Source organism: Haematobia irritans, chromosome 1 (assembly GCF_050003625.1).
Source record: "Haematobia irritans isolate KBUSLIRL chromosome 1, ASM5000362v1, whole genome shotgun sequence".
NCBI classification, from domain to species: Eukaryota; Metazoa; Arthropoda; class Insecta; order Diptera; family Muscidae; genus Haematobia; species Haematobia irritans.
In genome coordinates, this window is record NC_134397.1 from 247,875,842 (window position 1) to 247,900,497 (window position 24,656).

At 30.6% G+C, this 24,656-nt stretch overlaps 1 protein-coding gene across 1 annotated transcript in view; it reads left to right on the forward strand.

Annotated features, from left to right (window-relative positions):
- Positions 1-507: 507 nt before the first annotated feature.
- The window catches only part of LOC142219665 (uncharacterized), an 89,851-nt gene continuing 65,702 nt past the window's right edge, over positions 508-24,656 (forward strand). The window contains exon 1 of the mRNA XM_075288551.1: positions 508-2,115. The gene's annotated coding sequence lies outside the window, so the exon portion shown is untranslated. The remainder of the gene's footprint in view (positions 2,116-24,656) is intronic.

Here is a 24,656-nt window from a genome sequence, read left to right on the forward strand (position 1 = left end):
TTGAAAATGCACTCATATAATTCCCCACTATTCGTGACGAAATATTATCTCTACCCCAATTTTCGTTATAGAATTCTGGAGGTTTGTTTTTTTCAGTGTATTTACATCTATGGTATCATTTACACTTGCAGTTGCAGCGATGCGTCGTCGTCATTATAACTCTTTTTTTGTTGTTGTTGATGCGCTTACCCCATCGTCTTCATATCCCCCCCCATCATTTTACAAAATCCTGATGTTCAATACCGGCCGGTGCCCTATAGGCATAAAATGATGGTGATTGTGTGTTGGTGTTTTGAGATGCCTCTCTGTGTTGTTGCACAGTTACCGTTTGTTTGTTGCTGGTATTGGTAACATTCATTTTGTTGTTGTTACTGTATGGGTAGCAACAAATAAATGTAGAATGCAATACCGGCAAACAGAGTGGCGGCTGCCTTAGCCTGGCAGGCAGCAGAGTAGGTTCGAGCTGGAGTTGGTGGAAAGCTTGGTGCACAGTTTGTTGGCGTGCATTGCATACATTGGTTGGCGATTTGTTTCTGTGCGGATGACGGTATAGTTCAGTGTGCGAATAACAACAACAACGATAACGGCAACAACAAAAACAATTCGTGTAGTCCTTTTCGGTTTAACATAGAGGAAAAAAACAAATACGTGCCAAGAAACGAGTATCAAACAAAAGCGACAACAAAAAGAAAAACAAATTACCAAACAAGCTTTAGCCCCGACCCCCCTTCCCAGGAAACAAAACGAAAATTAAATTAAAAATAAAAATACAAAAAAACGAACAAGACCTGATTGGCACCCAAAGAAAAAACAACAACAACAAAGGATTCTTGTCAAGTTAGAGGTGCATGGCTTTACCATTTGTCTAGCAGCCCCCAAAAAAAAAGGATAACAAGAGAATAACATCATCATTAGATAGCCAGCATCGTAGTCATCATTAATTCCATTGGGTGTTTTTTTCGGACTTTCTTTTTGGGCAGCAGACATTTTTTTGTTTGGCGAAAGTCTATCATGCAATAACCATTCGTCCGGTAAATGCATTGGTGAATCCCCATGAAATTGTGTGTTTGCCCGTTTGTTGTTTCTTTTCGGAATACGTCTCTGCCCTAACCCAATTGCCGTGTGATTGCAGGTGAAACGGTCGGTGACTTGTTTGCCCACTTGTGGCCTAGCCTAGCTTGGCTTGGCATGTGTAAATGCCAGTGTAGCACTTTTCCTTGTTATCCTAGTGGAACACGTTAAGCTTTCCGTTTAGTTGAAAAGCTTTTCCGGTTTGTTACTCTTCACGGGTGTATGCATGTGTGTGTGTGTGCGTGTCCAAAAGTGTTTGGTGTGAGGCAATTTAAATTCGCTGTTTTGTTGATCGTTTATTTGTAAAGATTCTGGTGATTGCAGTTTCTCGTGGCATGTTACTCTCCACCCCATTCCCATACCCATTCTCAAGAGGATGGTCGTCGACCTAGTTCGTGTTGGCTAACCACAACTACGTTCATGTTTGCCTCATGTGAATGAAAAAACAAAAACAACAACAACCTTAAGCAATCTGTGATCGAAAAATATCCACACTTCAGTCAGACACTCATACAAAAGAATGGAAGTGAAAATTCCCCCAAAAAAAGTGAGTGAAAAACGAAAATACAAAACGCACTAAAATATCCTCTTAAAGTGGTCAGAGGTTCCCAGAGATTTTTTTGGAGTGTTCTCTTTTCATAGTAAAAATAAAAACAAACGAAAAAAAAGAGTACTAGTGTTTGACAGAGAGTGTGTCCGTGTCAGTGTGTGTACAAGTGATTTCATTAAATTTATTCATTGTTGTCTGATTGTGTGATATTGTTCAGCCTCTCGCCTTTAGTCTCTCACTCGTGTTTTGGTGAGTGTGTGCTCAACGTGTGTTTTTATCCAATGCCGGCATATCAACATAATGTCCATTGCCGTTTTTCTGTCTCTGTTCTCTATTTGACATCATCAAGCTATGAAAGAGTTACACATTACCACCGTTAGCTATTCGTGGTGAGATCACTTTGCTTTGTGATAACAGCTTTTTTATTTTTTTGTCAAATTTCAACACTCTTCAAAGTCTCTTCATCATTATAGAGACATTGACCCACACCATAGGTAAGTAAAAGATTATAGTGAAAGATTTCTCTCTATATTTTTATGAATGAAATGCTGCAAATCCCATTTCAATTTTTTTTTGTTTGTTTGTGCAATTTATTCATGCGTATATTTTTTGTTTGCTGTCTACGCACTTCTTATACATGTGCCAGTTATTAAAGGGTTCGTACACTGTATGCCAATTAAATAGGTTACATTGATATTGAATGAAATGAGAAAGAGCTAAAATTTAGATAAGTGATTAATAAAAAAACCTGTACCTGTTCTCTCAAATGTGAAGTCACGTATGCTAATTTTGAAAATTTTTAAATAAAGCATATTGCCAGACATAATTAATTTTATTACAATTCTTAAAGAAAATTTTGTATTTTGCAAGTGCAAGATCGACTCATTTATGATAAAATATACAAATTTTATGGTTTTTGCGCTTTTTTGACTTTATTACTTTTTAAATGAAAGTTCTAGGATTTTTTCGAGCTTGAGATTTTATATATGTTTTATCTTCGATATTTCGCAGTTTTTTTTTCAGAAAGTATTGATCCATAATAAATTTATATAAATATAATTTATATTTATAATATTGTAATAATAGTAATTTTATGATAATACATAACATATAAAAATTTTATGAAATTCAGAACTATTTTATGGGAATACGAATTCGATAAATCGTTATGCTTTATATGGTTATCTTTATTATACCCTGCGCCACACTGTGGAACAGGGTATTATAAGTTAGTGCATATGTTTGCAACACCCGAAGGAGACGAGATAGACACATGGTGTCTTTGGCAAAAATGCTCAGGATGGGCTCCTGAGTCGATATAGCCTTGTCCGTCTGTCCGTGAACACATTTTTGTAATCAAAGTCTAGGTCGCAGTTTTAGTCCAATCGACTTCAAATTTGGCACTAGTATGTGTTTTGGCTCAGAATAGATACCTATTAATTTTGGAAGAAATCGGTTCAGATTTAGATATAGCTCCCATATATATATTTCGCCCGATATGGACTTATATGGCCCCAGAAGCCAGAGTTTTACCCTAATTTGCTTAAAATTTTGCACAAGAAGAACAATTGGTACTATAGTCAAGTGTGCCAAATTTTATTGAAATCGGTTCAGATTTAGATATAGCTCCCATATATATCTTTCGCCCGATATGGACTAATACGGTCCCGGAAGACAGAGTTTTACCCCAATTTGGTTGACATTTTGCACTAGGAGTACAATTAGTAGTGTCAGATTTAGATACAGCTCCCATATATATCGTTCGCCCGATTTACACTCATATGACCACAGTGGCCAATCTTTTACCCCGATTAATTTGAAATTTTGCACAGGGAGTAGAATTAGCGTTGTAGCTATGCGTGCCAAATTTGGTTGAAATCGGTGCAGATTTTGATATAGCTCCCATATATAGTTTTAGGCCTATTTACACAAATATGACCACAGAGGCCAATTTTTTGCTCCGATTTAGTTGAAATTTTGCATAGGGAGTAGAATTAGCATTGTAGCTATGCGTGCCAAATTTGGTTGAAATCGGTTCAGATTTAGATATATCTCCCATATATAGCTTTCGCCCGATTTACACTCATATGACCACAGAGGCCAATTTTTAACTCCGATTTAGTTGAAATTTTGCACAGGGAGTAGAATGAGCATTGTTACTATGCGTGCCAAATTTGGTTGAAATCGGTTCAGATTTATATATAGCTCCCACATATATGTTTTTCCGATTTCGACAAAAATGGTCAAAATACCAACATTTTCCTTGTAAAATCGCCACTGCTTAGTCGAAAAGTTGTAAAAATGACTCTAATTTTCCTAAACTTCTAATACATATATATCGAGCGATAAATCATAAATAAACTTTTGCGAAGTTTCCTTAAAATTGCATCAGATTTAAATGTTTCCCATATTTATACCCTGCGCCACACTGTGGAACAGGGTATTATAAGTTAGTGCATATGTTTGCAACACCCAGAAGGAGACGAGATAGACACATGGTGTCTTTGGCAAAAATGCTCAGGGTGGGCTCCTGAGTCGATATAGCCATGTCCGTCTGTCCGTCTGTCCGTCTGTCCGTGAACACATTTTTGTAATCAAAGTCTAGGTCGCAGTTTTAGTCCAATCGACTTCAAATTTGGCACAAGTATGTGTTTTGGCTCAGAATAGATACCTATTGATTTTGGAAGAAATCGGTTCAGATTTAGATATAGCTCCCATATATATCTTTCGCCCGATATGGACTAATACGGTCCCAGAAGCCACAGTTTTACCCCAATTTGGTTGAAATTTTGCACTAGGAGTTCAATTAGTAGTGTAGTCTAGTGTGCCAAATTTTATTGAAATCGGTTCAGATTTAGATATAGCTCCCATATATAGCTTTCGCCCTATTTACACTCATATGACCATAGAGGCTAATTTTTTGCTCCGATTTAGTTGAAATTTTGCACAGGGAGTAGAATTAGCATTGTAGCTATGCGTGCCAAATTTGGTTGAAATCGGTTCAGATTTAGATATAGCTCCCATATATATCGTTCGCCCGATTTACACTCATATGACCACAGAGGCCAATTTTTTGCTCCGATTTAGTTGAAATTGTGCACAGGGAGTAGAATTAGCATTGTAGCTATGCGTGCCAAATTTGGTTGAAATCGGTTCAGATTTAGATATAGCTCCCATATATATGTTTTTCTGATTTCGACAAAAATGGTCAAAATACCAACAAAAATAATCTTTTGCGAAGTTTTCGTAAAATTGCTTCAGATTTAAATGTTTTCCATATTTTTTTTACTAACATTGTGTTCCTCCCTAGTGCATTAGCGGACATAAATTTTGAGTCTATAGATTTTGTAGAATTCTGTCAAATTCTGTCCAGATCGAGTGATATTTAAATGTATGTATTTGGGACAAACCTTTATAAATAGACCCCAAAACATTTGACGGATGTGATATGGTACCGAAAATTTAGATCTACAAAGTGGTGCAGGGTATAATATAGTCGGCCCCGCCCGACTTTAGACTTTCCTTACTAGTTTTTTACTAACATTGTGTTCCACCCTAGTGAATTAGCCGACTTAAATTTTAAGTCTATAGATTTTGTAGAAGTCTATCAAATTATATAGCCCTCAACACATTTGACGGATGTGATATGGTATCGAAAATTTAGATCTACAAAGTGGTGCAGGGTATAATATAGTCGGCCCCGCCCGACTTTAGACTTTACTTACTTGTTTATCTTTTAGTTATGTGAGAAGATGATGCACAGTGGTTGTGACAAAATAGTTCAATTTGGAAAGAATAACATAACCTATAACATAACATAAGATATAAGACACAGATTGAATCATCTCACCCCGCCAAATCTACACTTAAGACTATGGTAGATTGCCTTAGCCAGCAAGGAAACATATGTCTACATACAAAAAAAAATTTTCGATTTCAATCACGAAATTAGCCGATTCAATCTTTTTATACCTTCCACCATAGGATGGGGGTCTATAACTTTGTCATTCCGTTTGTAACACATCGAAATATTGCTCTAAGATCCCATAAAGTACATAACATATTATGGGTCGTGGTGAAATTCTGAGTCGATCTAAGCATGTCCGTCCGTTCGTCTGTTGAAATCACGCTAACTTCTGAACGAAACAAGCTATCGACTTGAAACTTGGCACAAGTAAGTATTATTGACGTAGGTCGGATCGGTATTGCAAATGGGCCATATCAGTCCACTTTTACGTATAGCCCCCATATGAACGGACCCCCAAATTTGACTTGCGGGGACCCTAAAAGAAACAAATTTCATCCGATCCAGCTGAAATTTGGTACATGGTGTCAGCATATGATCTCTAACAACCATGCAAAAATTGGTCTACATCGGACCATAATTATATATAGCCCCCATATAAACCGATCCTCAGATTTGGCTTGCGGAGCCTCTAAGAGAAGCAAATTTCATTCGATCCGGCTGAAATTTGGTACATGATGTAAGTACAAGGTCTCTAACAACTATGCAAATATTGGTCCACATCGGTTAATAATTATATACAGCCCCAATTTAAACCGATTCCCCGATTTGGCTTGCGGAGCCTCTAAGTACATGGTGTAAGTATATGGTTTCTAACAACTATGCAAAAATTGGTCCACATCGGTCAATAATTATATATAGCCCCCATATAAACCGATCCCCCGATTTGACCTCCGGAGCCCCTTGGAAGAGCAAAATTCATCCGATTCGGTTGAAATTTGATACGTGATGTTAGTATATGGTATCCAATAACCATGCAGGAATTGGTTCATATCAGTCAATAATTATATATAGCCCCCATATAAACCCATCCCCAGATTTGACCCCCGGTGCCTTTCGGAGAAGCAAAATTCATCCGATCTGGTTGAAATTTGGTATGTGGTGGTAGTATATGATATTTAACAACCATGCCAAAAGTAGCCCATATCAGTGCATAATCATATATAGCCCTTATATAAACCGATCCCGAGATTTGGTTTTGGAGCCACTTGGAGGAGCAAATTTCATCCGAGTCAGTTGAAATTTGGTAACATACATTGCGCTAATATATGGCCGTTAACAACCATGCCTAACTAGCTCCATATCGGTCTATAGTTATATATAGCCCTCAGATAAATCGATCCCCAATCACACAAAAATTGATCCATATCAAGTTCATAATTGTATATAGCCCACATATAAGCGATCTCATGTTTCAATTCTGGCTCTCTACGTACCGTGCAAAAGTCCATATCGATTCGTAATTATTTGTAGACTTACCTATACATACCTTTTTTTGTCGAATATATGCCACGTATGGACTAACTAACAATTTAGAAAACGATGTTAAGAAGTTTTAAGATACCACAACCCAATTAATTCGATTATGGATGACAGTCTTTCGTAGAAGTTTCTACGCAATCCATGGTGGAGGGTACATAAGATTCGGCCTGACCAAACTTACGGCCGTATATACTTGTTTTGAATTGCTTTTTCAGAAAGGATTGATCCATAATAAATTTATATAAATTTAATTTATATTTATAATATTGTAATAATAATAATTTTATGAAATTAAATTACATATAAACAGTTTGTGAAATTCAGAACTATTTAGTGGGAATACCAATTCGATAAATCGTTATGCTTTAAATGTGTTTATTTTTTAGTTATATGAGACGATGATGCGCAGTGGTTGTGAAAAATGGTTCAATTTGGAAAGAATAATTCTATTATGTAACTTCCATAGGACACTAACATATAAGACCCAAATTGAATCATCTCACACCGCCAGATCTACACTTAAGACTATGATAGATTACCTTAGCCAGCAAGGAAACATATGTCTACATACAAAAGAATTTTCGATTTCAATCACGAAATTCACGGATTCAATCATTTTTATACCCTTCACCATAGGATGGGGTATATTAACTTTGTCATTCCGTTTGTAACACATCGAAATATTGCTCTAAGACCCCATAAAGAATATAAAGGGTGATTTGTTCAGAGCTTGATAACTTTTTTTTTTTAAAAACGCATAAAATTTGCAAAATCTCATCGGTTCTTTATTTGAAACGTTAGATTGGTCCATGACATTTACTTTTTGAAGATAATTTCATTTAAATGTTGACCGCGGCTGCGTCTTAGGTGGTCCATTCGGAAAGTCCAATTTTGGGCAACTTTTTCGAGCATTTCGGCCGGAATAGCCTGAATTTCTTCGGAAATGTTGTCTTCCAAAGCTGGAATAGTTGCTGGCTTATTTCTGTAGACTTTAGACTTGACGTAGCCCCACAAAAAATAGTCTAAAGGCGTCAAATCGCATGATCTTGGTGGCCAACTTACCGGTCCATTTCTTGAGATGAATTGTTCTCCGAAGTTTTCCCTCAAAATGGCCATAGAATCGCGAGCTGTGTGGCATGTAGCGCCATCTTGTTGAAACCACATGTCAACCAAGTTCAGTTCTTCCATTTTTGGCAACAAAAAGTTTGTTAGCATCGAACGATAGCGATCGCCATTCACCGTAACGTTGCGTCCAACAGCATCTTTGAAAAAATACGGTCCAATGATTCCACCAGCGTACAAACCACACCAAACAGTGCATTTTTCGGGATGCATGGGCAGTTCTTGAACGGCTTCTGGTTGCTCTTCACTCCAAATGCGGCAATTTTGCTTATTTACGTAGCCATTCAACCAGAAATGAGCCTCATCGCTGAACAAAATTTGTCGATAAAAAAGCGGATTTTCTGCCAACTTTTCTAGGGCCCATTCACTGAAAATTCGACGTTGTGGCAGATCGTAAGTCTATTCATGATGAAATGTCAAAGCATACTGAGCATCTTTCTCTTTGACACCATGTCTGAAATCCCACGTGATCTGTCAAATACTAATGCATGAAAATCCTAACCTCAAAAGAATCACCCTTTATATTCTGGGTCGTGGTGAAATTCTGAGTCGATCTGAGCATCCGTCCGTCCGTCCGTCCGTCTGTTGAAATCACGCTAACTTCCGAACGAAACCAGCTATCGACTTGAAACTTGGCACAAGTAGTTATTATTGATGTAGGTCGGATGGTATTGCAAATGGGCCATATCGGTCCACTTTTACGTATAGCCCCCATATAACAGGTTGGCTGATAAGTCCCCGGTCTAACAAAGAAAAACATTTTTTTTTTGTCAAAATTCGTTTTTATTATTCAACATAGTTCCCTTCAAGAGCGATACAACGATTATAACGACCTTCCAATTTTTTGATACCATTTTGGTAGTACTACTTCGGTTTTACCTCAAAAAAGGCCTCAGTTTCACCTCTTCATTGCCGCCAATTTTTTCCCCGCGAACATCCTTTTGAGGTCTGAGAACAAGAAAAAGTCGCTGGGGGCCAGATCTGGAGAATACGGTGGGTGGGGAAGCAATTCGAAGCCCAATTCATGAATTTTTGCCATCGTTCTCAATGATTTGCGGCACGGTGCGTTGTATTGGTGGAACAACACTTTTTATACCCACCACCATAGAATGGTGACGGGGGTATAATAAGTTTGTCATTCCGTTTGTAACACATCGAAATATCGATTTCCGGCTATATAAAGTATATATATTTTTGATTAGGGAGAAATTCTAAGACGATATAACGATGTCCGTCTGTCCGTCTGTCCGTCTGTCTGTCTGTCTGTCTGTCTGGCTGTCTGTTGTAATCACGCTACAGTCTTCAATAATGAAGCAATCGTGCTGAAATTTTGCACAAACTCGTCTTTTGTCTGCAGGCAGGTCAAGTTCGAAGATGGGCTATATCGGTCCAGGTTTTGATATAATCCCCATATAAACCGACCTCCCGATTTGGGGTCTTGGGCTTATAGAAATCGTAGTTTTTATCCAATTTGCCTGAAATTTGAAATATAGAGGTATTTTATGACCATAAAGAGGTGTGCCAAAAATGGTGAGTATAGGTCCATGTTTTGGTATAGCCCCCATATAGACCGATCTCCCGATTTTACTTCTTGGGCTTATAGAAACCGCAGTTTTTATTCAATTTACCTGAAATTGGAAATCTAGAGGTATTGTAGGACCACAACTACGTGTGCCAAAAATTGTGAGTATCGGTCCATGTTTTGGTATGGTCCCCATATAAAACGACCTCCCGATTTGGGGTCTTGGGCTTATAGAAACCGTAGTTTTTATCCAATTTGTATGAAATTGGAAATCTAGACCATAAATTTTATGACCACAAATACGTGTGCCAAAAATGGTGAGTATCGGTCCATATTTTGGTATAGCCCCCATATAGACCGATTTCCCGATTTTACTTCTTGTGCTTCTAGAATCCGAAGTTTTTATCATATTTGCCTGAAATCGGAAATCTAGAGGTATTTTCGGGTCATAAAGAGGTGTGCCGAAAACGGTGAGTATCGGTCCATATTTTAGTATAGTTCCCATGAGAACGATCTCCCGATTTAACTCCTTGGGTTTCTAGAAACCGTAGTTTTTATCTGATTAGCCTGAAATTGTAAATATTCTGGTATTTTAGGCTCACAAAAACGTGTATCGGATTAAGTTTTTATCGGTCCATTTGGTAATGCCTCCATTTAGACCGACTTCACTTCTTGAGGGTGTAGAAGGCGCACTGATCATGAAAATTGCTTGAAACTCAATGTAAAATTTCCAGATTTTACTTCTACAGATTTAAGATTTCAAATCAAGACGTTATTTTATAATTTTCTTGCACACTTACAAGAGATGTTAAAAATTCCTCTAAAACTCAAACAAAAATGGTTCTTATAAATCCAGAATCTGATATAGTCCTCATAGGTGAAATCTTTAAATTTATCTTCGGGAAGTGTCCTCAAGTCCTCAAGCCCTCCTGAAATTTCAAAGGAAACCCTAATATTTGGTTCATGGTGGTGGGTATTTAAGATTCGGCCCGGCCGAACTTACTGCTGTATATACTTGTTTCTTCTTCATATGGGGCCGTTTTGCCGTGATTTCGACCTTCAAACGCTCCAATAACGCCATATAATAGTCACTGTTGATGGGTTTTCCCTTCTCAAGATAATCGATAACAATTATTCCATGCGCATCCCAAAAAACCGAGGCCATTAGTTTGCCAGCGGACTTTTGAGTCTTTCCACGCTTCGGAGACGGTCGCTGTCCACTCAGCCGTCTGTCGATTGGACTCAGGAGTGTAGTGATGGAGCCATGTTTCATCCATTGTCACATATCGACGGAAAAACTCGGGTGTATTACGAGTTACCAGCTGAAAACACCGCTCAGAATCATCAACACGTTCTTGTTTTTGGTCAAATGTGAGCTCACGCGGCACCCATTTTGCACAGAGCTTCCGCATTTCCAAATATTGATGAATGATATGACCAACACGTTCCTTTGATATCTTTAAGGCCTCCGCTACCTCGATCAACTTCATTTTACGGTCGTTCAAAATCATGTTGTGGATTTTTTTTTTGATGTTTTCGTCGGTAACCATCTCTTTCGGGCGTCCACTGCGTTCACCGTCCTTTGTGCTCATTTCACCACGCTTGAATTTTGCATACTAATCAATTATTATTGATTTCCCTGGGGCAGAGTCCAAAAACTCATTATCAAGCCAAGTGTTTGCTTCCACCGTATTTTTTCCCTTCAGAAAACAGTATTTTAACAAAACACGAAATTCCTTCTTTTCCATTTTTTCACAATAACAAAAGCCACCGTGGTGCAATGGTTACCATGCCCGCCTTGCATACACAAGGTCGTGGGTTCGATTCCTGCTACGACCGAACACCAAGAAATTTTTCAGCGGTGGATTATCCCACCTCAGTAATACTGGTGACATTTCTGAGGGTTTCAAAGCTTCTCTAAGTGGTTTCACTGGAATGTGGAACGCCGTTCGGACTCGGCTATAAAAAGGAGGTCCCTTGTCATTGAGCTTAACATGGAATCGGGCAGCACTCAGTGATAATAGAGAAGTTCACCACTGTGGTATCACAATGGACTGCATAGTCTAAGTGAGCCTGATACATCGGGCTGCCACATAACCTAACCTAACCTTGCTTCACAAAAGACGCTCTATCTCACAAACTAATTGACTTACAGACGTCAAATTTTGACACGAATCATTTGAAGGTTGGTACTATATAAAAATAATATGCATTTAATACTAGCGACGCCATCTATGTGTCAGACCGGGGACTTATCAGCCAACCTGTTATCTATCGACCGATAAATTATAAATACACTTTTGCGAAGTTGACTCAAAATTGGTTCAGATTTAATGTTGAATTACACACCATGTGCCAATCCGTGCGTTGATGGAAGGGTTAATTTTTTTCTGTTTGCGGCATACTATTCGAGCTTCTGATTTCGAAGAGAAATTTCAACTCTTCAATCATCGGACGCATTGAACGCATGGTATGTAATTCTACCTTTAAATATTTCCCATATTTTTTTACTAACATTGTGTTCCACTCCAGAGTATTAGCCGACTTAAATTTAAGGTCTATACATTCTGTAGAACTCTAACAAATTTTGTGCAGATCGGGTCGGATTTAAATATATGTGTATGGGAACATAAACCTTTATATATTAGAACCCAATACACGCAGTTGATATGCTATTGAAAATGAGGATCTACAAAGTGTTGCAGGATATAATATAGTCGGCCCCGTCCTACTTTACACTTTCATTGCTTGTTTCTGTGTAAAAAAATGTCCTTATTTTAATGAAGCAGCACTTTTGACTCGGAATCAAAATCTTTAAGGGAATTTTGGTCAACTTTGTGGCGTATATATCTATGGAATACGACGAAGAAACTAGATTTCTATAATTTATAGAAAAAGTTTATACATAGAAACATTTGAGAATACCCATCCAGCCAAACTTGGAAAATATCAGACTCCCATTTTCATTCATTCTAACCTAACCCAGTCTGTTAATATTACTCCCATTATGCGTAATTTATGTCACGTTGACTAATAATGTTCACAAACAAATAAATAACTATGTCAAATGAAGCTGCGAATTATTTCTTTTGGGGTACTTCATTGCGCTTACATGTTGGCCGCTCACTTTTTGATTTATACGTTCTTGTTGGGCTTTTTGTAGCACCTGTTTTGAATATGCCCATTTGCATATTCTAACAATGGCCAGTGTAAATGCGTATACTTTACATTCATGTATAGTGGCTTAATGGTTTTTATTTTTGTAAACTGTATGCTGGAGAACGGGCAACAAGGATGTATGGATGAATGAATGAATGAAAATAAAATCCTATGAATTGTTTAAGTGATGATGGAAATTATGAGGCTGGGGCTCTTGTGAAGATGTTGTTGCTTATGTGCCCATACCCAGAGTCTGGCCTAAGTAAAGCGTAAGCATAATACAATAACAACAACAGAGAGCAACAGCAGCAACAACAACAACAACAACAACAACAAGGCATAGTAAACCATAAAATGCCGGCAACAACGACCAAGCCTCCACAGTCTAATAAACTATTCATGATAATTTAAACAACCACTTACGCATATTAACACAAACAAACATACATACACACACTTATATATAAGAATTTCAACATTACTCATCCATTCATACTCTTTGGAAGGATTTTATTCTCTAAATGCCTCTTTCTATGTAGTCGGTGTGGTTGAGTGTGGTTGAATGTGCAAGAGTGCGTATGAGTGTTTTTTTTTTTTTTTGGTGGGAGAGAGATGTTCTTCACTGCGTATGAGTGTTTGTATTTCGCAAATCGCATTAGTTGTAATTAATACTGCATGCATGATGTTCTTGTCTTATTTGCTGTTATTAGATTCTCTATATGAGATGGGGAGGTGTGCTATGTTATGTCATTTCTTTTGTAACATATCGAAATTTGATTTTCGGAGAGGGCGAGATTATGAGATGGAGATATTACTGAATGTACACTCAAAAAAAAAACAAAAAAAAAGTGAAGCCAACAGAAAAGAATGTGTACGATATTTTACAAATATTTTCTTTTCATATATTCAACCTCGAGGGCAAAGTTTAATTTTATTTTCTTATTTAAAATTCGATAATCCGATCTCCTTCGGAAATCATCGATGTGATATTTTATTGAAAACAAATTTTCTATAGAAATACACTCTTAAATTTGCTATAGAAATAAAATTTTGATAAAATTTTCTATAGAAATAAAGTATTGAAAAATTTTTCTATAGAAATAAAATTTGGACAAAGCTTTCTATGGAAATAAAATTTTAACAAAATTTTCTATAGAAATTAAAGTTTTACAAAGTTTTCTATAGAAAAAAAATTTGAACAACATTTTCTATTTAAATAAAATTTTAACAAAATTTTTCTATAGAAATAAAATTTGGACAACATTTTCTATATAAATAAAATTTTAACAAAATTTTTCTATAGAAATAAAAATTTTAACAAAAATTTTCTATAGAAATTAAATATTGAAAAATTTTTCTATAGAAATAAAATATTGAAAAATTTTTTTATAGAAATAAAATTTGGACAAAGCTTTCTATGGAAATAAAATTTTAGCAACATTTTCTATAGAAATAATATTTTAAAAAATTTTTCTATAGAAATTAAAGTTTTTCAAAGTTTTCTATAGAAATAAAATTTGACAACATTTTCTATATAAATAAAATTTTAACAAAATTTTTCTATAGAAATACAATTTTAACAAAATTTCCTATAGAAATAAAAATTTGACTAAATTTTCTATAGAAATAAAATTTTGAAAATTTTTTCTACAGAAATAAAATTTTAAAAAATTTCTATAGAAATAAAATTTAAACATATGGAAATAACATTTTGAAAAAATTGTCTAAAGAAATAAAATTTTTACAAAATTTTCTATAAAACTAAAATTTTAACAAAAAATTTTATAGAAATAAAATTTTAACAAAATTTTCTATATAAATAAAATTTTGACACAATTTTTTATAAAAATAAAACTTGGGAAAAATTTTCTATAGAAATAAAATTTTGTGTAGAAATAATATTTTGACACAATTTTGTATAGAGATAAAATTTTGACAAAAGTTTCTGTAGAAATAAAATTTCAACTAAATGTCCTATTTTCAATAGAAATCAAATTTTCTATATAAATAAAATTTTGACAAAATTGTATATAGAAATAAAATTTTAACAAAATTTTCTATAGAAATACAATTTTGACAAAATTTTCTATAGAAATAAAATTTTAACAAAATTTTCTTTAGAATTAATATTTTAACAAAATATTAAATTTTTAACAAAATTTTCTATAGAAATAAAATATTAACAACATTTTCAATAGAAACAAAATTTGGACAAAGCTTTCTATGGACATAAAATTTTGGCAAAATTTTCTATAGAAATAAAATTTTAAAAACATTTTCTATAGAAATTAAATTTTAACAAAATTTCCTATAGAAATAAAATGTTTGTTGTTGTGTTTTTTATTCCAGCTTAAAACCATACATTGATTAAAGTACAAGTATAGCTTAACAAACAGAGGAAAAGAATGTTTGTCATATTTGTTTGGGCAAAGCCCTACAGACTGCAAGATGGTTGGATGGACGCACGTTTCGGAATTACCACATTCCTCATCAGCATCCTCTACTTGCAGCAAAACTATCAACCAATTATCAGAATAAATGCTGGCAGTTCATTAAAACCCAACAATGAACCACACTTGAACCCTCCGAAATAAAAATTTGACTAAATTTTCTATAGAAATAAAACTTGGACAAAATTTTCTATAGAAATAAAATTTTAACAAAATTTTCTATAGAAATAAAATATTGGCAAAATTTTTCTATAGAAATAAAATTTTAAATAAATGTCCTATTTTCAATAGAAATCAAGTTTTCTATATAAATAAAATTTTGACAAAATTTTCTATAGAAATATTTTTTTAACAAAATTTTCTATAGTAATAAAATTTTGACAAAATTTTCTATAGAAATAAAATTTGGAGAACAATTTCTATATAAATAAAATTTTGACAAAATTTTCTATAGAAATAACATTTTAACATAATTTTCTATAGAAATAAAATTTTAATTGAATTTCGATAGAAATAAAATTTTTAAAAAATTGTCTATAGAAATAAAATTTTAACAAATTTTTCTATAGAACTAAATTTTAACAAAATTTTCTATAAAAATAAAATTTTAACAAAATTTTCTATATAAATAAAATTTTGGCAAAAATTTTCTATAGAAATAAAATTTTGTATAGAAATAATATTTTGACAAAATTTTGTATAGAAATAAAATTTTAAATAAATGTCTTATTTTCAATAGAAATCAAGTTTTCTATATAAATAAAATTTTGACAAAATTTTCTGTAGGAATAAAATTTTAACAAAATTTTCCATAGAAATAAAATTTTGACAAAATTTTCTATGGAAATAAAATTTGGAGAACAGTTTCTATATAAATAAAATTTTAAAAAATTTTTGAATAGAAAAAAAATTTTAACAAAATTTTCTATAGAAATAAAATTTTAACAAAATTTTCTATAGAAATAAAATATTGAAAAATTTTTCTATATTAAAAAAAATTGGACAAAGCTTTCTGTGGAAATAACATTTTGACAAAACTTTCTATATAAATAAAATTATAACAACATTTTGTATTTAAATCAAATTTTAATAAAATTTTCTATAGAAACAAAATTTTCTATAGAAATAAAATTTGGACAAAGCTTTCTATAGAAATAAAATTTTGGCAACATTTTCTATAGAAATAAAATTCGAAAAAAATTTTTCTATAGATATTAAATTTTAACAAAATTTTCTATAGAAACAAAATTTGGACAAAATTTTCTATAGAAATAAAATTTTGACAATATTTTCTATAGAAATAAAATTTTGAGAAAATTTTCTATAGAAATAAAATTTTGACAAAATTTTCTATAGAAATAAAATTTTAACAAAATTTTCGTTAGTATTAATATTTTAACAAAATATTTCATTTTTAACAAAACTATAGAAATAAAATATTAACAACATTTTCAATAGAAACAAGATTTGGACAAAGTTTTCTATGGAAATAAAATTTTGGCAACATTTCCTATAGAAATAAGATTTAAAAAAAATTTTCTATAGAAATAAAATATTGAAAAAATGTTCTATAGAAATAAAATTTGGACAAAGCTTTCTATAGAAATAAAATTTTGGCAACATTTTTTATAGAAATAAAATTTGAAAAAAATTTTTCTATAGAAATTAAATTTTAACAAAATTTTCTATAGAAATAAAATTTGGACAAAATTTTCTATAGAAATAAAATTTGGAGAACAATTTCTATATAAATAAAATTTTGACAAAATTTTCTATAGAAATAAAATTTTAACAAAATTTTCTATAGAAATAAAATGTTGACAAAACTTTCTGTAGAAATAAAATTTTAATTGAATGTCTTATTTTCGATAGAAATAAAATTTTTACAAAATTGTCTATAGAAATAAAATTTTAACAAATTTTTCTATAGAAATAAAATTTTAACAAAATTTTCTATAAAAATAAAATTTTAACAAAATTTTCTGTATAAATAAAATGTTGGCAAAAATTTTCTATAGAAATAAAATTTTGTATAGAAATAATATTTTGACAAAATTTTGTATAGCAATAAAATTTTAAATAAATGTCTTATTTTCAATAGAAATCAAGTTTTCTATATAAATAAAATTTTCTGTAGAAATAAAATTTTAACAAAATTTTCCATAGAAATAAAATTTTGACAAAATTTTCTATGGAAATAAAATTTGGAGAACAGTTTCTATATAAATAAAATTTTAAAAAATTTTTGAAAAGAAAAAAAATTTAACAAAATTTTCTATAGAAATAAAATTTTAACAAAATTTTCTATAGAAATAAATTATTGAAAAATTTTTCTATATTAAAAAAAAATTGGACAAAGCTTTCTATGGGAATAACATTTTGACAAAACTTTCTATATAAATAAAATTATAACAAAATTTTCTATTTAAATCAAATTTTAATAAATTTTTCTATAGAAACAACATTTTCTATCGAAATAAAATATTGAAAAAAATTTCTATAGAAATAAAATTTGGACAAAGCTTTCTAAAGAAATAAAATTTTGGCAACATTTTCTATAGAAATAAAATTCGGACAAAATTTTCTATAGAAATAAAATTTGGACAAAATTTTCTATAGAAATAAAATTTTGACAATATTTTCTATAGAAATAAAATTTTGAGAAAATTTTCTATAGAAATAAAATTTTGACAAACTTTTCTATAGAAATAAAATTTTAACAAAATTTTCTTTAGTATTAATATTTTAACAAAATATTTCATTTTTAACAAAACTATAGAAATAAAATATTAACAACATTTTCAATAGAAACAAAATTTGGACAAAGCTTTCTATGGAAATAAAATTTTGGCAACATTTTCTATAGAAATAAGATTTAAAGAAAATTTTCTATAGAAATAAAATATTGAAAAAAATTTCTATAGAAATAAAATTTGGACAAAGCTTTCTATAGAAATAAAATTTTGGCAACATTTTCTATAGAAATAAAATTTGAAAAAAAAATTCTATAGAAATTAAATTTTAACAAAATTTTCTATAGAAATAAAATTTGGACAAAATTTTCTATAGAAATAAAATGTTGACAATATTTTCTATAGAAATAAAATTTTGAGAAAATTCTCTATAGAAATAAAATTTTGACAAAATTTTCTATAGAAATAAAATTTTAACAAAATTTTCTTTAGTATTAATATTTTAACAAAATATTTCATTTTTAACAAAACTATAGAAATAAAATATTAACAATATTTTCAATAGAAACAAAATTTGGACAAAGCTTTCTATGGAAATAAAATTTTGGCAACATTTTCTATAGAAATAAGATTTAAAGAAAATTTTCTATAGAAATAAAATATTGAAAAAAATTTCTATAGAAATAAAATTTGGACAAAGCTTTCTATAGAAATAAAATTTTGGCAACATTTTCTATAGAAATAAAATTTGAAAAAAAATTTTCTATAGAAATTAAATTTTAACAAAATTTTCTATAGAAATAAAATTTGGACAAAATTTTCTATAGAAATAAAATTTTGACAATATTTTCTATAGAAATAAAATTTTGAGAAAATTTTCTATAGAAATAAAATTTTGACAAAATTTTCTATAGAAATAAAATTTTAACAAAATTTTCTTTAGTATTAATATTTTAACAAAATATTTCATATTTAACAAAACTATAGAAATAAAATATTAACAACATTTTCAATAGAAACAAAATTTGGACAAAGCTTTCTATGGAAATAAAATTTTGGCAACATTTTCTATAGAAATAAGATTTAAAAAAAAATTTTCTATAGAAATAAAATATTGAAAAAATTTTCTATAGAAATAAAATTTGGACAAAGCTTTCTATAGAAATAAAATTTTGGCAACATTTTCTATAGAAATAAAATTTGAAAAAAAATTTTCTATAGAAATTAAATTTTAACAAAATTTTCTATAGAAATAAAATTTGGACAAAATTTTCTATAGAAATAAAATTTTGACAATATTTTCTATAGAAATAAAATTTTGAGAAAATTTTCTATAGAAATAAAATTTTGACAAAATTTTCTATAGAAATAAAATTTTGAGAAAATTTTCTATAGAAATAAAATTTTGACAAAATTTTCTATAGAAATAAAATTTTAACAAAATTTTCTTTAGTATTAATATTTTAACAAAATATTTCATTTTTAACAAAACTATAGAAATAAAATATTAACAACATTTTCAATAGACACAAAATTTGGACAAAGCTTTCTATGGAAATAAAATTTTGGCAACATTTTCTATAGAAATAAGATTTAAAAAAAAATTTTCTATAGAAATTAAATGTTAGCAAAATAATATAATAATAAAATAAAATTTTAACACAATTTTCTATAGAAGTAAAATGTTGACAAAATTTTCTACAGAAATAAAATTTCGCAAAATAAGTTTTTCTGTTTGGTAGTTGTAAAGTAATTAATTTTTTTTTAAATTTATTTCAAGCAATCAATTTTTATTCAAACTAAAAACACTATGCCAGGTAAGAAAGTAATTGTTAGTATTTACGTTTTTAATAAAAAAAAATAATTGAATTTTACAATCAACATCAATTAAGTTGAATAAATTTAAAAATTTATTGAAATTTGCTAATGACATTAATTATTTTTTTATTTTTTTTGTGCCCAATTAGAACTGTGTTGATACTATCTTTGTCGTGATTGAAGACATTTCAATTAAAAAATTAATTGGATCAATTAATTTGGTGATTGAATCAGAATTTTTTGTGTGTATAACACGTAGTCGGGCGTTATCGGGCTGTAAACTCATGTCGTGCCTTTCCAAATATTGTGGCCGTTCACTACGCAATGCTGGGACCAAACGCATGAATTGAGTTCAATACAAAGCTCCTGTGATCGTTTCACTTACATCGGTTCATAGTACATACAACATAAGCTTCTTTCCGGATATACGACTTTGTCGTCAATGTTGAGGAATGACTGGGGTAACCATACGATTTTTTTTCGAAATTTTTGGAATCGGCTATGGGTTTTTTTGCAGTTTACAATAAATTGTCTTTAATCGAGCAATGATGTAGAGTATATTAATATCGACATGGTCACACTTAGTGCCTCTCTTTCACATTTATTTAGTGGCGAGGGTGTATGGGTTTTTGTCCTTTGTTACACGGTTATTATTGTTTTTGTTCTTACACACATTTGTTATTAGAGTGTTTCAATAATTTATACAATAATTTACACATGCCATGCATGGGGCTGCGTATTGGTATTTGCATGCCAACAATTACTGAGATTTCAATGTTCCGGCCTTTGCTTCATGCTTCAGCATGACACAGAACACAGGAAACATTGCGGATTACCGATAACGTAAGCAGCAGTAACAGCGACGCAAAAAAAAAAACAACAACAACGAAGGATTGTCTGACAAAAGGATTAAGAGTCAAATTACCATTTAACATATATGAGTATGTGTGTAATCGCATGTTAATATTTATGTGAGTGTTGAGGAAAATATTTATACTACGAATATTGGATAAAATCCTGGAATCGTTATATATTTGAATTTAACTTTAAAACAATCAATTACTTAAAATTGGAAAAATATTTAAATTTTAAAGATGTAGTACCGAGAAAAATAAAATTCAAAATAAAAAATTGTTCTGAGAAGAACTTAGAGAAGCTTTGAAACACTCAGAAATGTTACCAGCATTACTGAGGGAGGATAATCCACCGCTGAAAAATTTTTGGTGGTCGGTCGAATCTGGGGTTGAACCCACGACATCACGGTGGTAAAATTGAAATAAATTGTTTTCCAAATTTTTAGATTAATTAAATTAACGAACCTATTCTGACATTTTCGGATTTTCAGCTACCATTTATGAAACGCATCCTTCTCGAAAAGCAAAAATTCTTCTACTTCTGAGAAATGTTCGAAAAACTCTACTACTTTAGTTAGGTTAAAAGGTTTGGTTAAAGTGGCAGCCCGATTTATTGTCAAGCTCACTTAGGCTATTCAGTCCATAGTTGAAGTTATTTGTATGTCCTTGAAATTTAGTTCAAAAAGTTATTAAGTCATACTTTGAATAAAGAAAAATTCTTTCGTATGGGGAAAATTTCTTATAAAATTTTAAAAATAAATTAAAATAAAATAAATTGTTTGCAATAAATATAAGTTAATTTTAGCATCAGTTTCACAATAGGAAGGAGTTCCTGAGCTAAGGGTAATTTAATTTTGTTAATATATCAGTGGGTTCGGTATCTAATCTCTCTATGTGAAGATTTAAATTTCAGTGGATTTAGGAAATCTGAGATTTTGTTATCTGAATTGGGGTGCGGTAGCATAACCTTTTCATCTTTTCACAAAATCAGTCCATTTATCTTTAACATTTTATTCACTCAGTGTGGTTGTTAAATTTTATTTTCCGCTCGCAATTATCGATTTTCTTGTCTCTATTATCATGCATTTTTCGATTATTATGACCTTCACTGTATATTCGCACAAGGATGACTAACACAGACAAGTGTTTGTTTATTTGTTTTATGATGTCCGAAGTGAGTGGAGCGAGTAATTGCATTTCGACATTGGTGTTGCTGTTGACCACATAGTCCAGAAACAATTGGGAGGATTTGTTTTTGAGTGCGGTCGGTCATTCATTGTAGGTGGTTTTATGAGTTAGACACACTAATTGAAGTAGAGCCAAAAACAAATAAATTTATTAAAGGATATATGGTCATGGTCATCCACGCACACACACATACTCACAAAAAATAAATTTAATAGAGATTTTTCTATTTAAACCACATCTGTTAGAAGGATCGGTATATGGAAAAACGTCCTTCCATCCAACCATCTAGCTGTCTATAGAATTTTGCCCAAATAATTTTTTCAAATATACTTTTCCTCTGTTGGTTAAGCTATATTTATTTACTAAATTTCATTAGATAGAAATTAATAAAATTTCTCAAAATTTTATTTCTATAGAAAATTTTGTCTAAATTTTATTTGTATAGAAAATTTTGTCAAAATTTTATTTGTATAGAAAATTTTGTCAAAATTTTATTTCTATAGAAAATTTTGTCAAAATTTTATTTTTATAGAAAATTTTGTCAAAATTTTATTTCTATAGAAAATTTAATCAAAATTTTATTTCTATAGAAAATTTTGTCAAAATATTATTTCTATAAAAAATTTTGTCAAAATTTTATTTCTATAGAAAATTTTGCGAAATTTGTTCTTCTATAGAAAATGTTCTAAAAAATTTTATTTTTTAAACAATTTTGTCAAAACTTTATTTCTTTAAAAAAATTTTGTCAAAATTTGATTTCTATAAAAGAATTTATCAAATTTTTTTTTATAAAAAATTTGTCAAATTTTTTTTATAGAAAATTTTGTCAAATTTTTATTTCTATAGAAAATTTTGTCAAAATTTAATTTGTATAGAAAATTTTGTCAAAATTTCATTTCGATAGCAAATGTTAGGTTAGGTGGCAGTCCGATGTATCAGGCTCACTTAGACTATTCAGTCCATTGTAATACCACATTGGTGAACTTCTCTATTATCACTGAGTGCTGCCCGATTCCATGTTAAGCTCAATGACAAGGGACCTACTTTTTATAGCCGTGTCCGAACGGCGTTTCACATTGCAGTGAAACCACTTAGAGAAGTTTTGAAACCCTCAGAAATGTCACCAGCATTACTGAGGTGGGATAATCCACCGCTGAAAAGCTTTTTGGTGTTCGGTCGAAGCAGGAATCGAACCCACGACCTTGTGTATGCAAGGCGGGCATGCTAACCATTGCACAACGGTGGCTCCCTATAGCACATGTTGTTAAAACATTATTTCTTTAGAAACTTTTGTCAAAATTTTATTTCTATAGAAAATTTTGGTCAAATTTAATTTCTATAGAAAGTTCTGCTAAAATTTTATTTCTATAGAAAGTTTTGACAAAATTTTATTTCTATAGAAATTTTGTCACAATTTATTTCCTATAAGAAATTTTGTCAAAATCTTTTCTTTAGAAAAAATTGTCCAAATTTTATTTCTATAGAAAATTTTGCCAAAATATTATTTCTATAGAAATTTTTATTTATATTGAAAATTTTGTCAAAACTTTATTTATATAAAAAATGTTGTCCACATTTGGTATCTATAGACATTTTTGTCAAAGTTTTATTTCTCTAGAAAAATTTTGTCAAAATATTGTTTCTATTGAAAATTTTGCCAAAATTTTATTTCTATTGAAAATTTTGTGAACATTCTAACTCTATGGAAGATTTCGATAGAATCTTGTTTTTTAGAAAATTTTGTCAAAATTTTATCTCTGTGGAAAATTATGTCAAAATTTTATTCCTATAGAAAATTTTGTGAACTTTTTATTTTTTAGAAAATTTTGTTCAAATTTTATTTCTATAAAAGAATTTATCAAATTTTTATTTCTATAGGAAATTTTGTTAAAATTTTATTTGTATAGATAATTTTATCAAAATTTCATTTCTATTGCAAATGTTGTGAAAACTTTATTTCTATAGAAAATTTTGTCACAATTTAATGTCTATCAGAAATTTCGTCAAAATCTTTTCTTTAGAAAATTTTGTCAAAATTTTATTTCTATAGAAAATTTTGTCAAAATTTTTTTCTATAGAAAATTTTGCCAAAATTTTATTTCTATAGAAATTTTTATTTTTATTGAAAATTTTGTCAAAATTTTATTTTTAAGGCAAAATTTGTCAAAATTGTATTTCTATTGAAAATTTTGTCAAAATTTTATTTATATAAAAAATTTTGTCAAAATTTTATTTATATAAAAAATGTTGTCAACATTTTGTATCTATGCACATTTTTCTCAAAGTTTTATTTCTATAGAAAATTTTGTCAAAATTTTGTTTCTATTGAAAATTTTGCCAAAATTTTAATTCTATAAAAAATTTTGTCAACATTCTAATTCTATAGAAGATTTTGATAAAATTTTATTTTGTTGTTGTTTTTTTGATTTCAGCTTAAAACCATGCATTGACTAAACTACAAGTGTAGCTTTACCAACAGAGGAAAATAATGTTTGTCAAATTTATTTGGGCAAAGCCCTATAGACCGCAAGATGGTTGGATGGACGCACGTTTCGGAATTACCACATTCCTCATCAGCATCCTCTACTTGCAGCAAAACTATCAACCAATTATCAGAATAACTGCAAGCAGTTCATTAAACCCAACAATCAACCACACTTTAACCTTCCGAAAAAAAGGTTTTATATGATAGCCACCGTGGTGCAATGGTTAGCATGCCCGCCTTGCATACACAAGGTCGTGGATTCCATTCCTGCTTCGACCGAACACCAAAAAGCTTTTTAGCGGTGGATTATCCCACCTCAGTAATGCGGGTGACATTTCTGAGGTCCCTTGTAATTGGGCAGCACTCAGTGATAAGAGAGAAGTTCACCAATGTGGTATCACAATGGACTGAATAGTCTAAGTGAGCCTGATACATCGGGCTGCCACCTAACCTAACC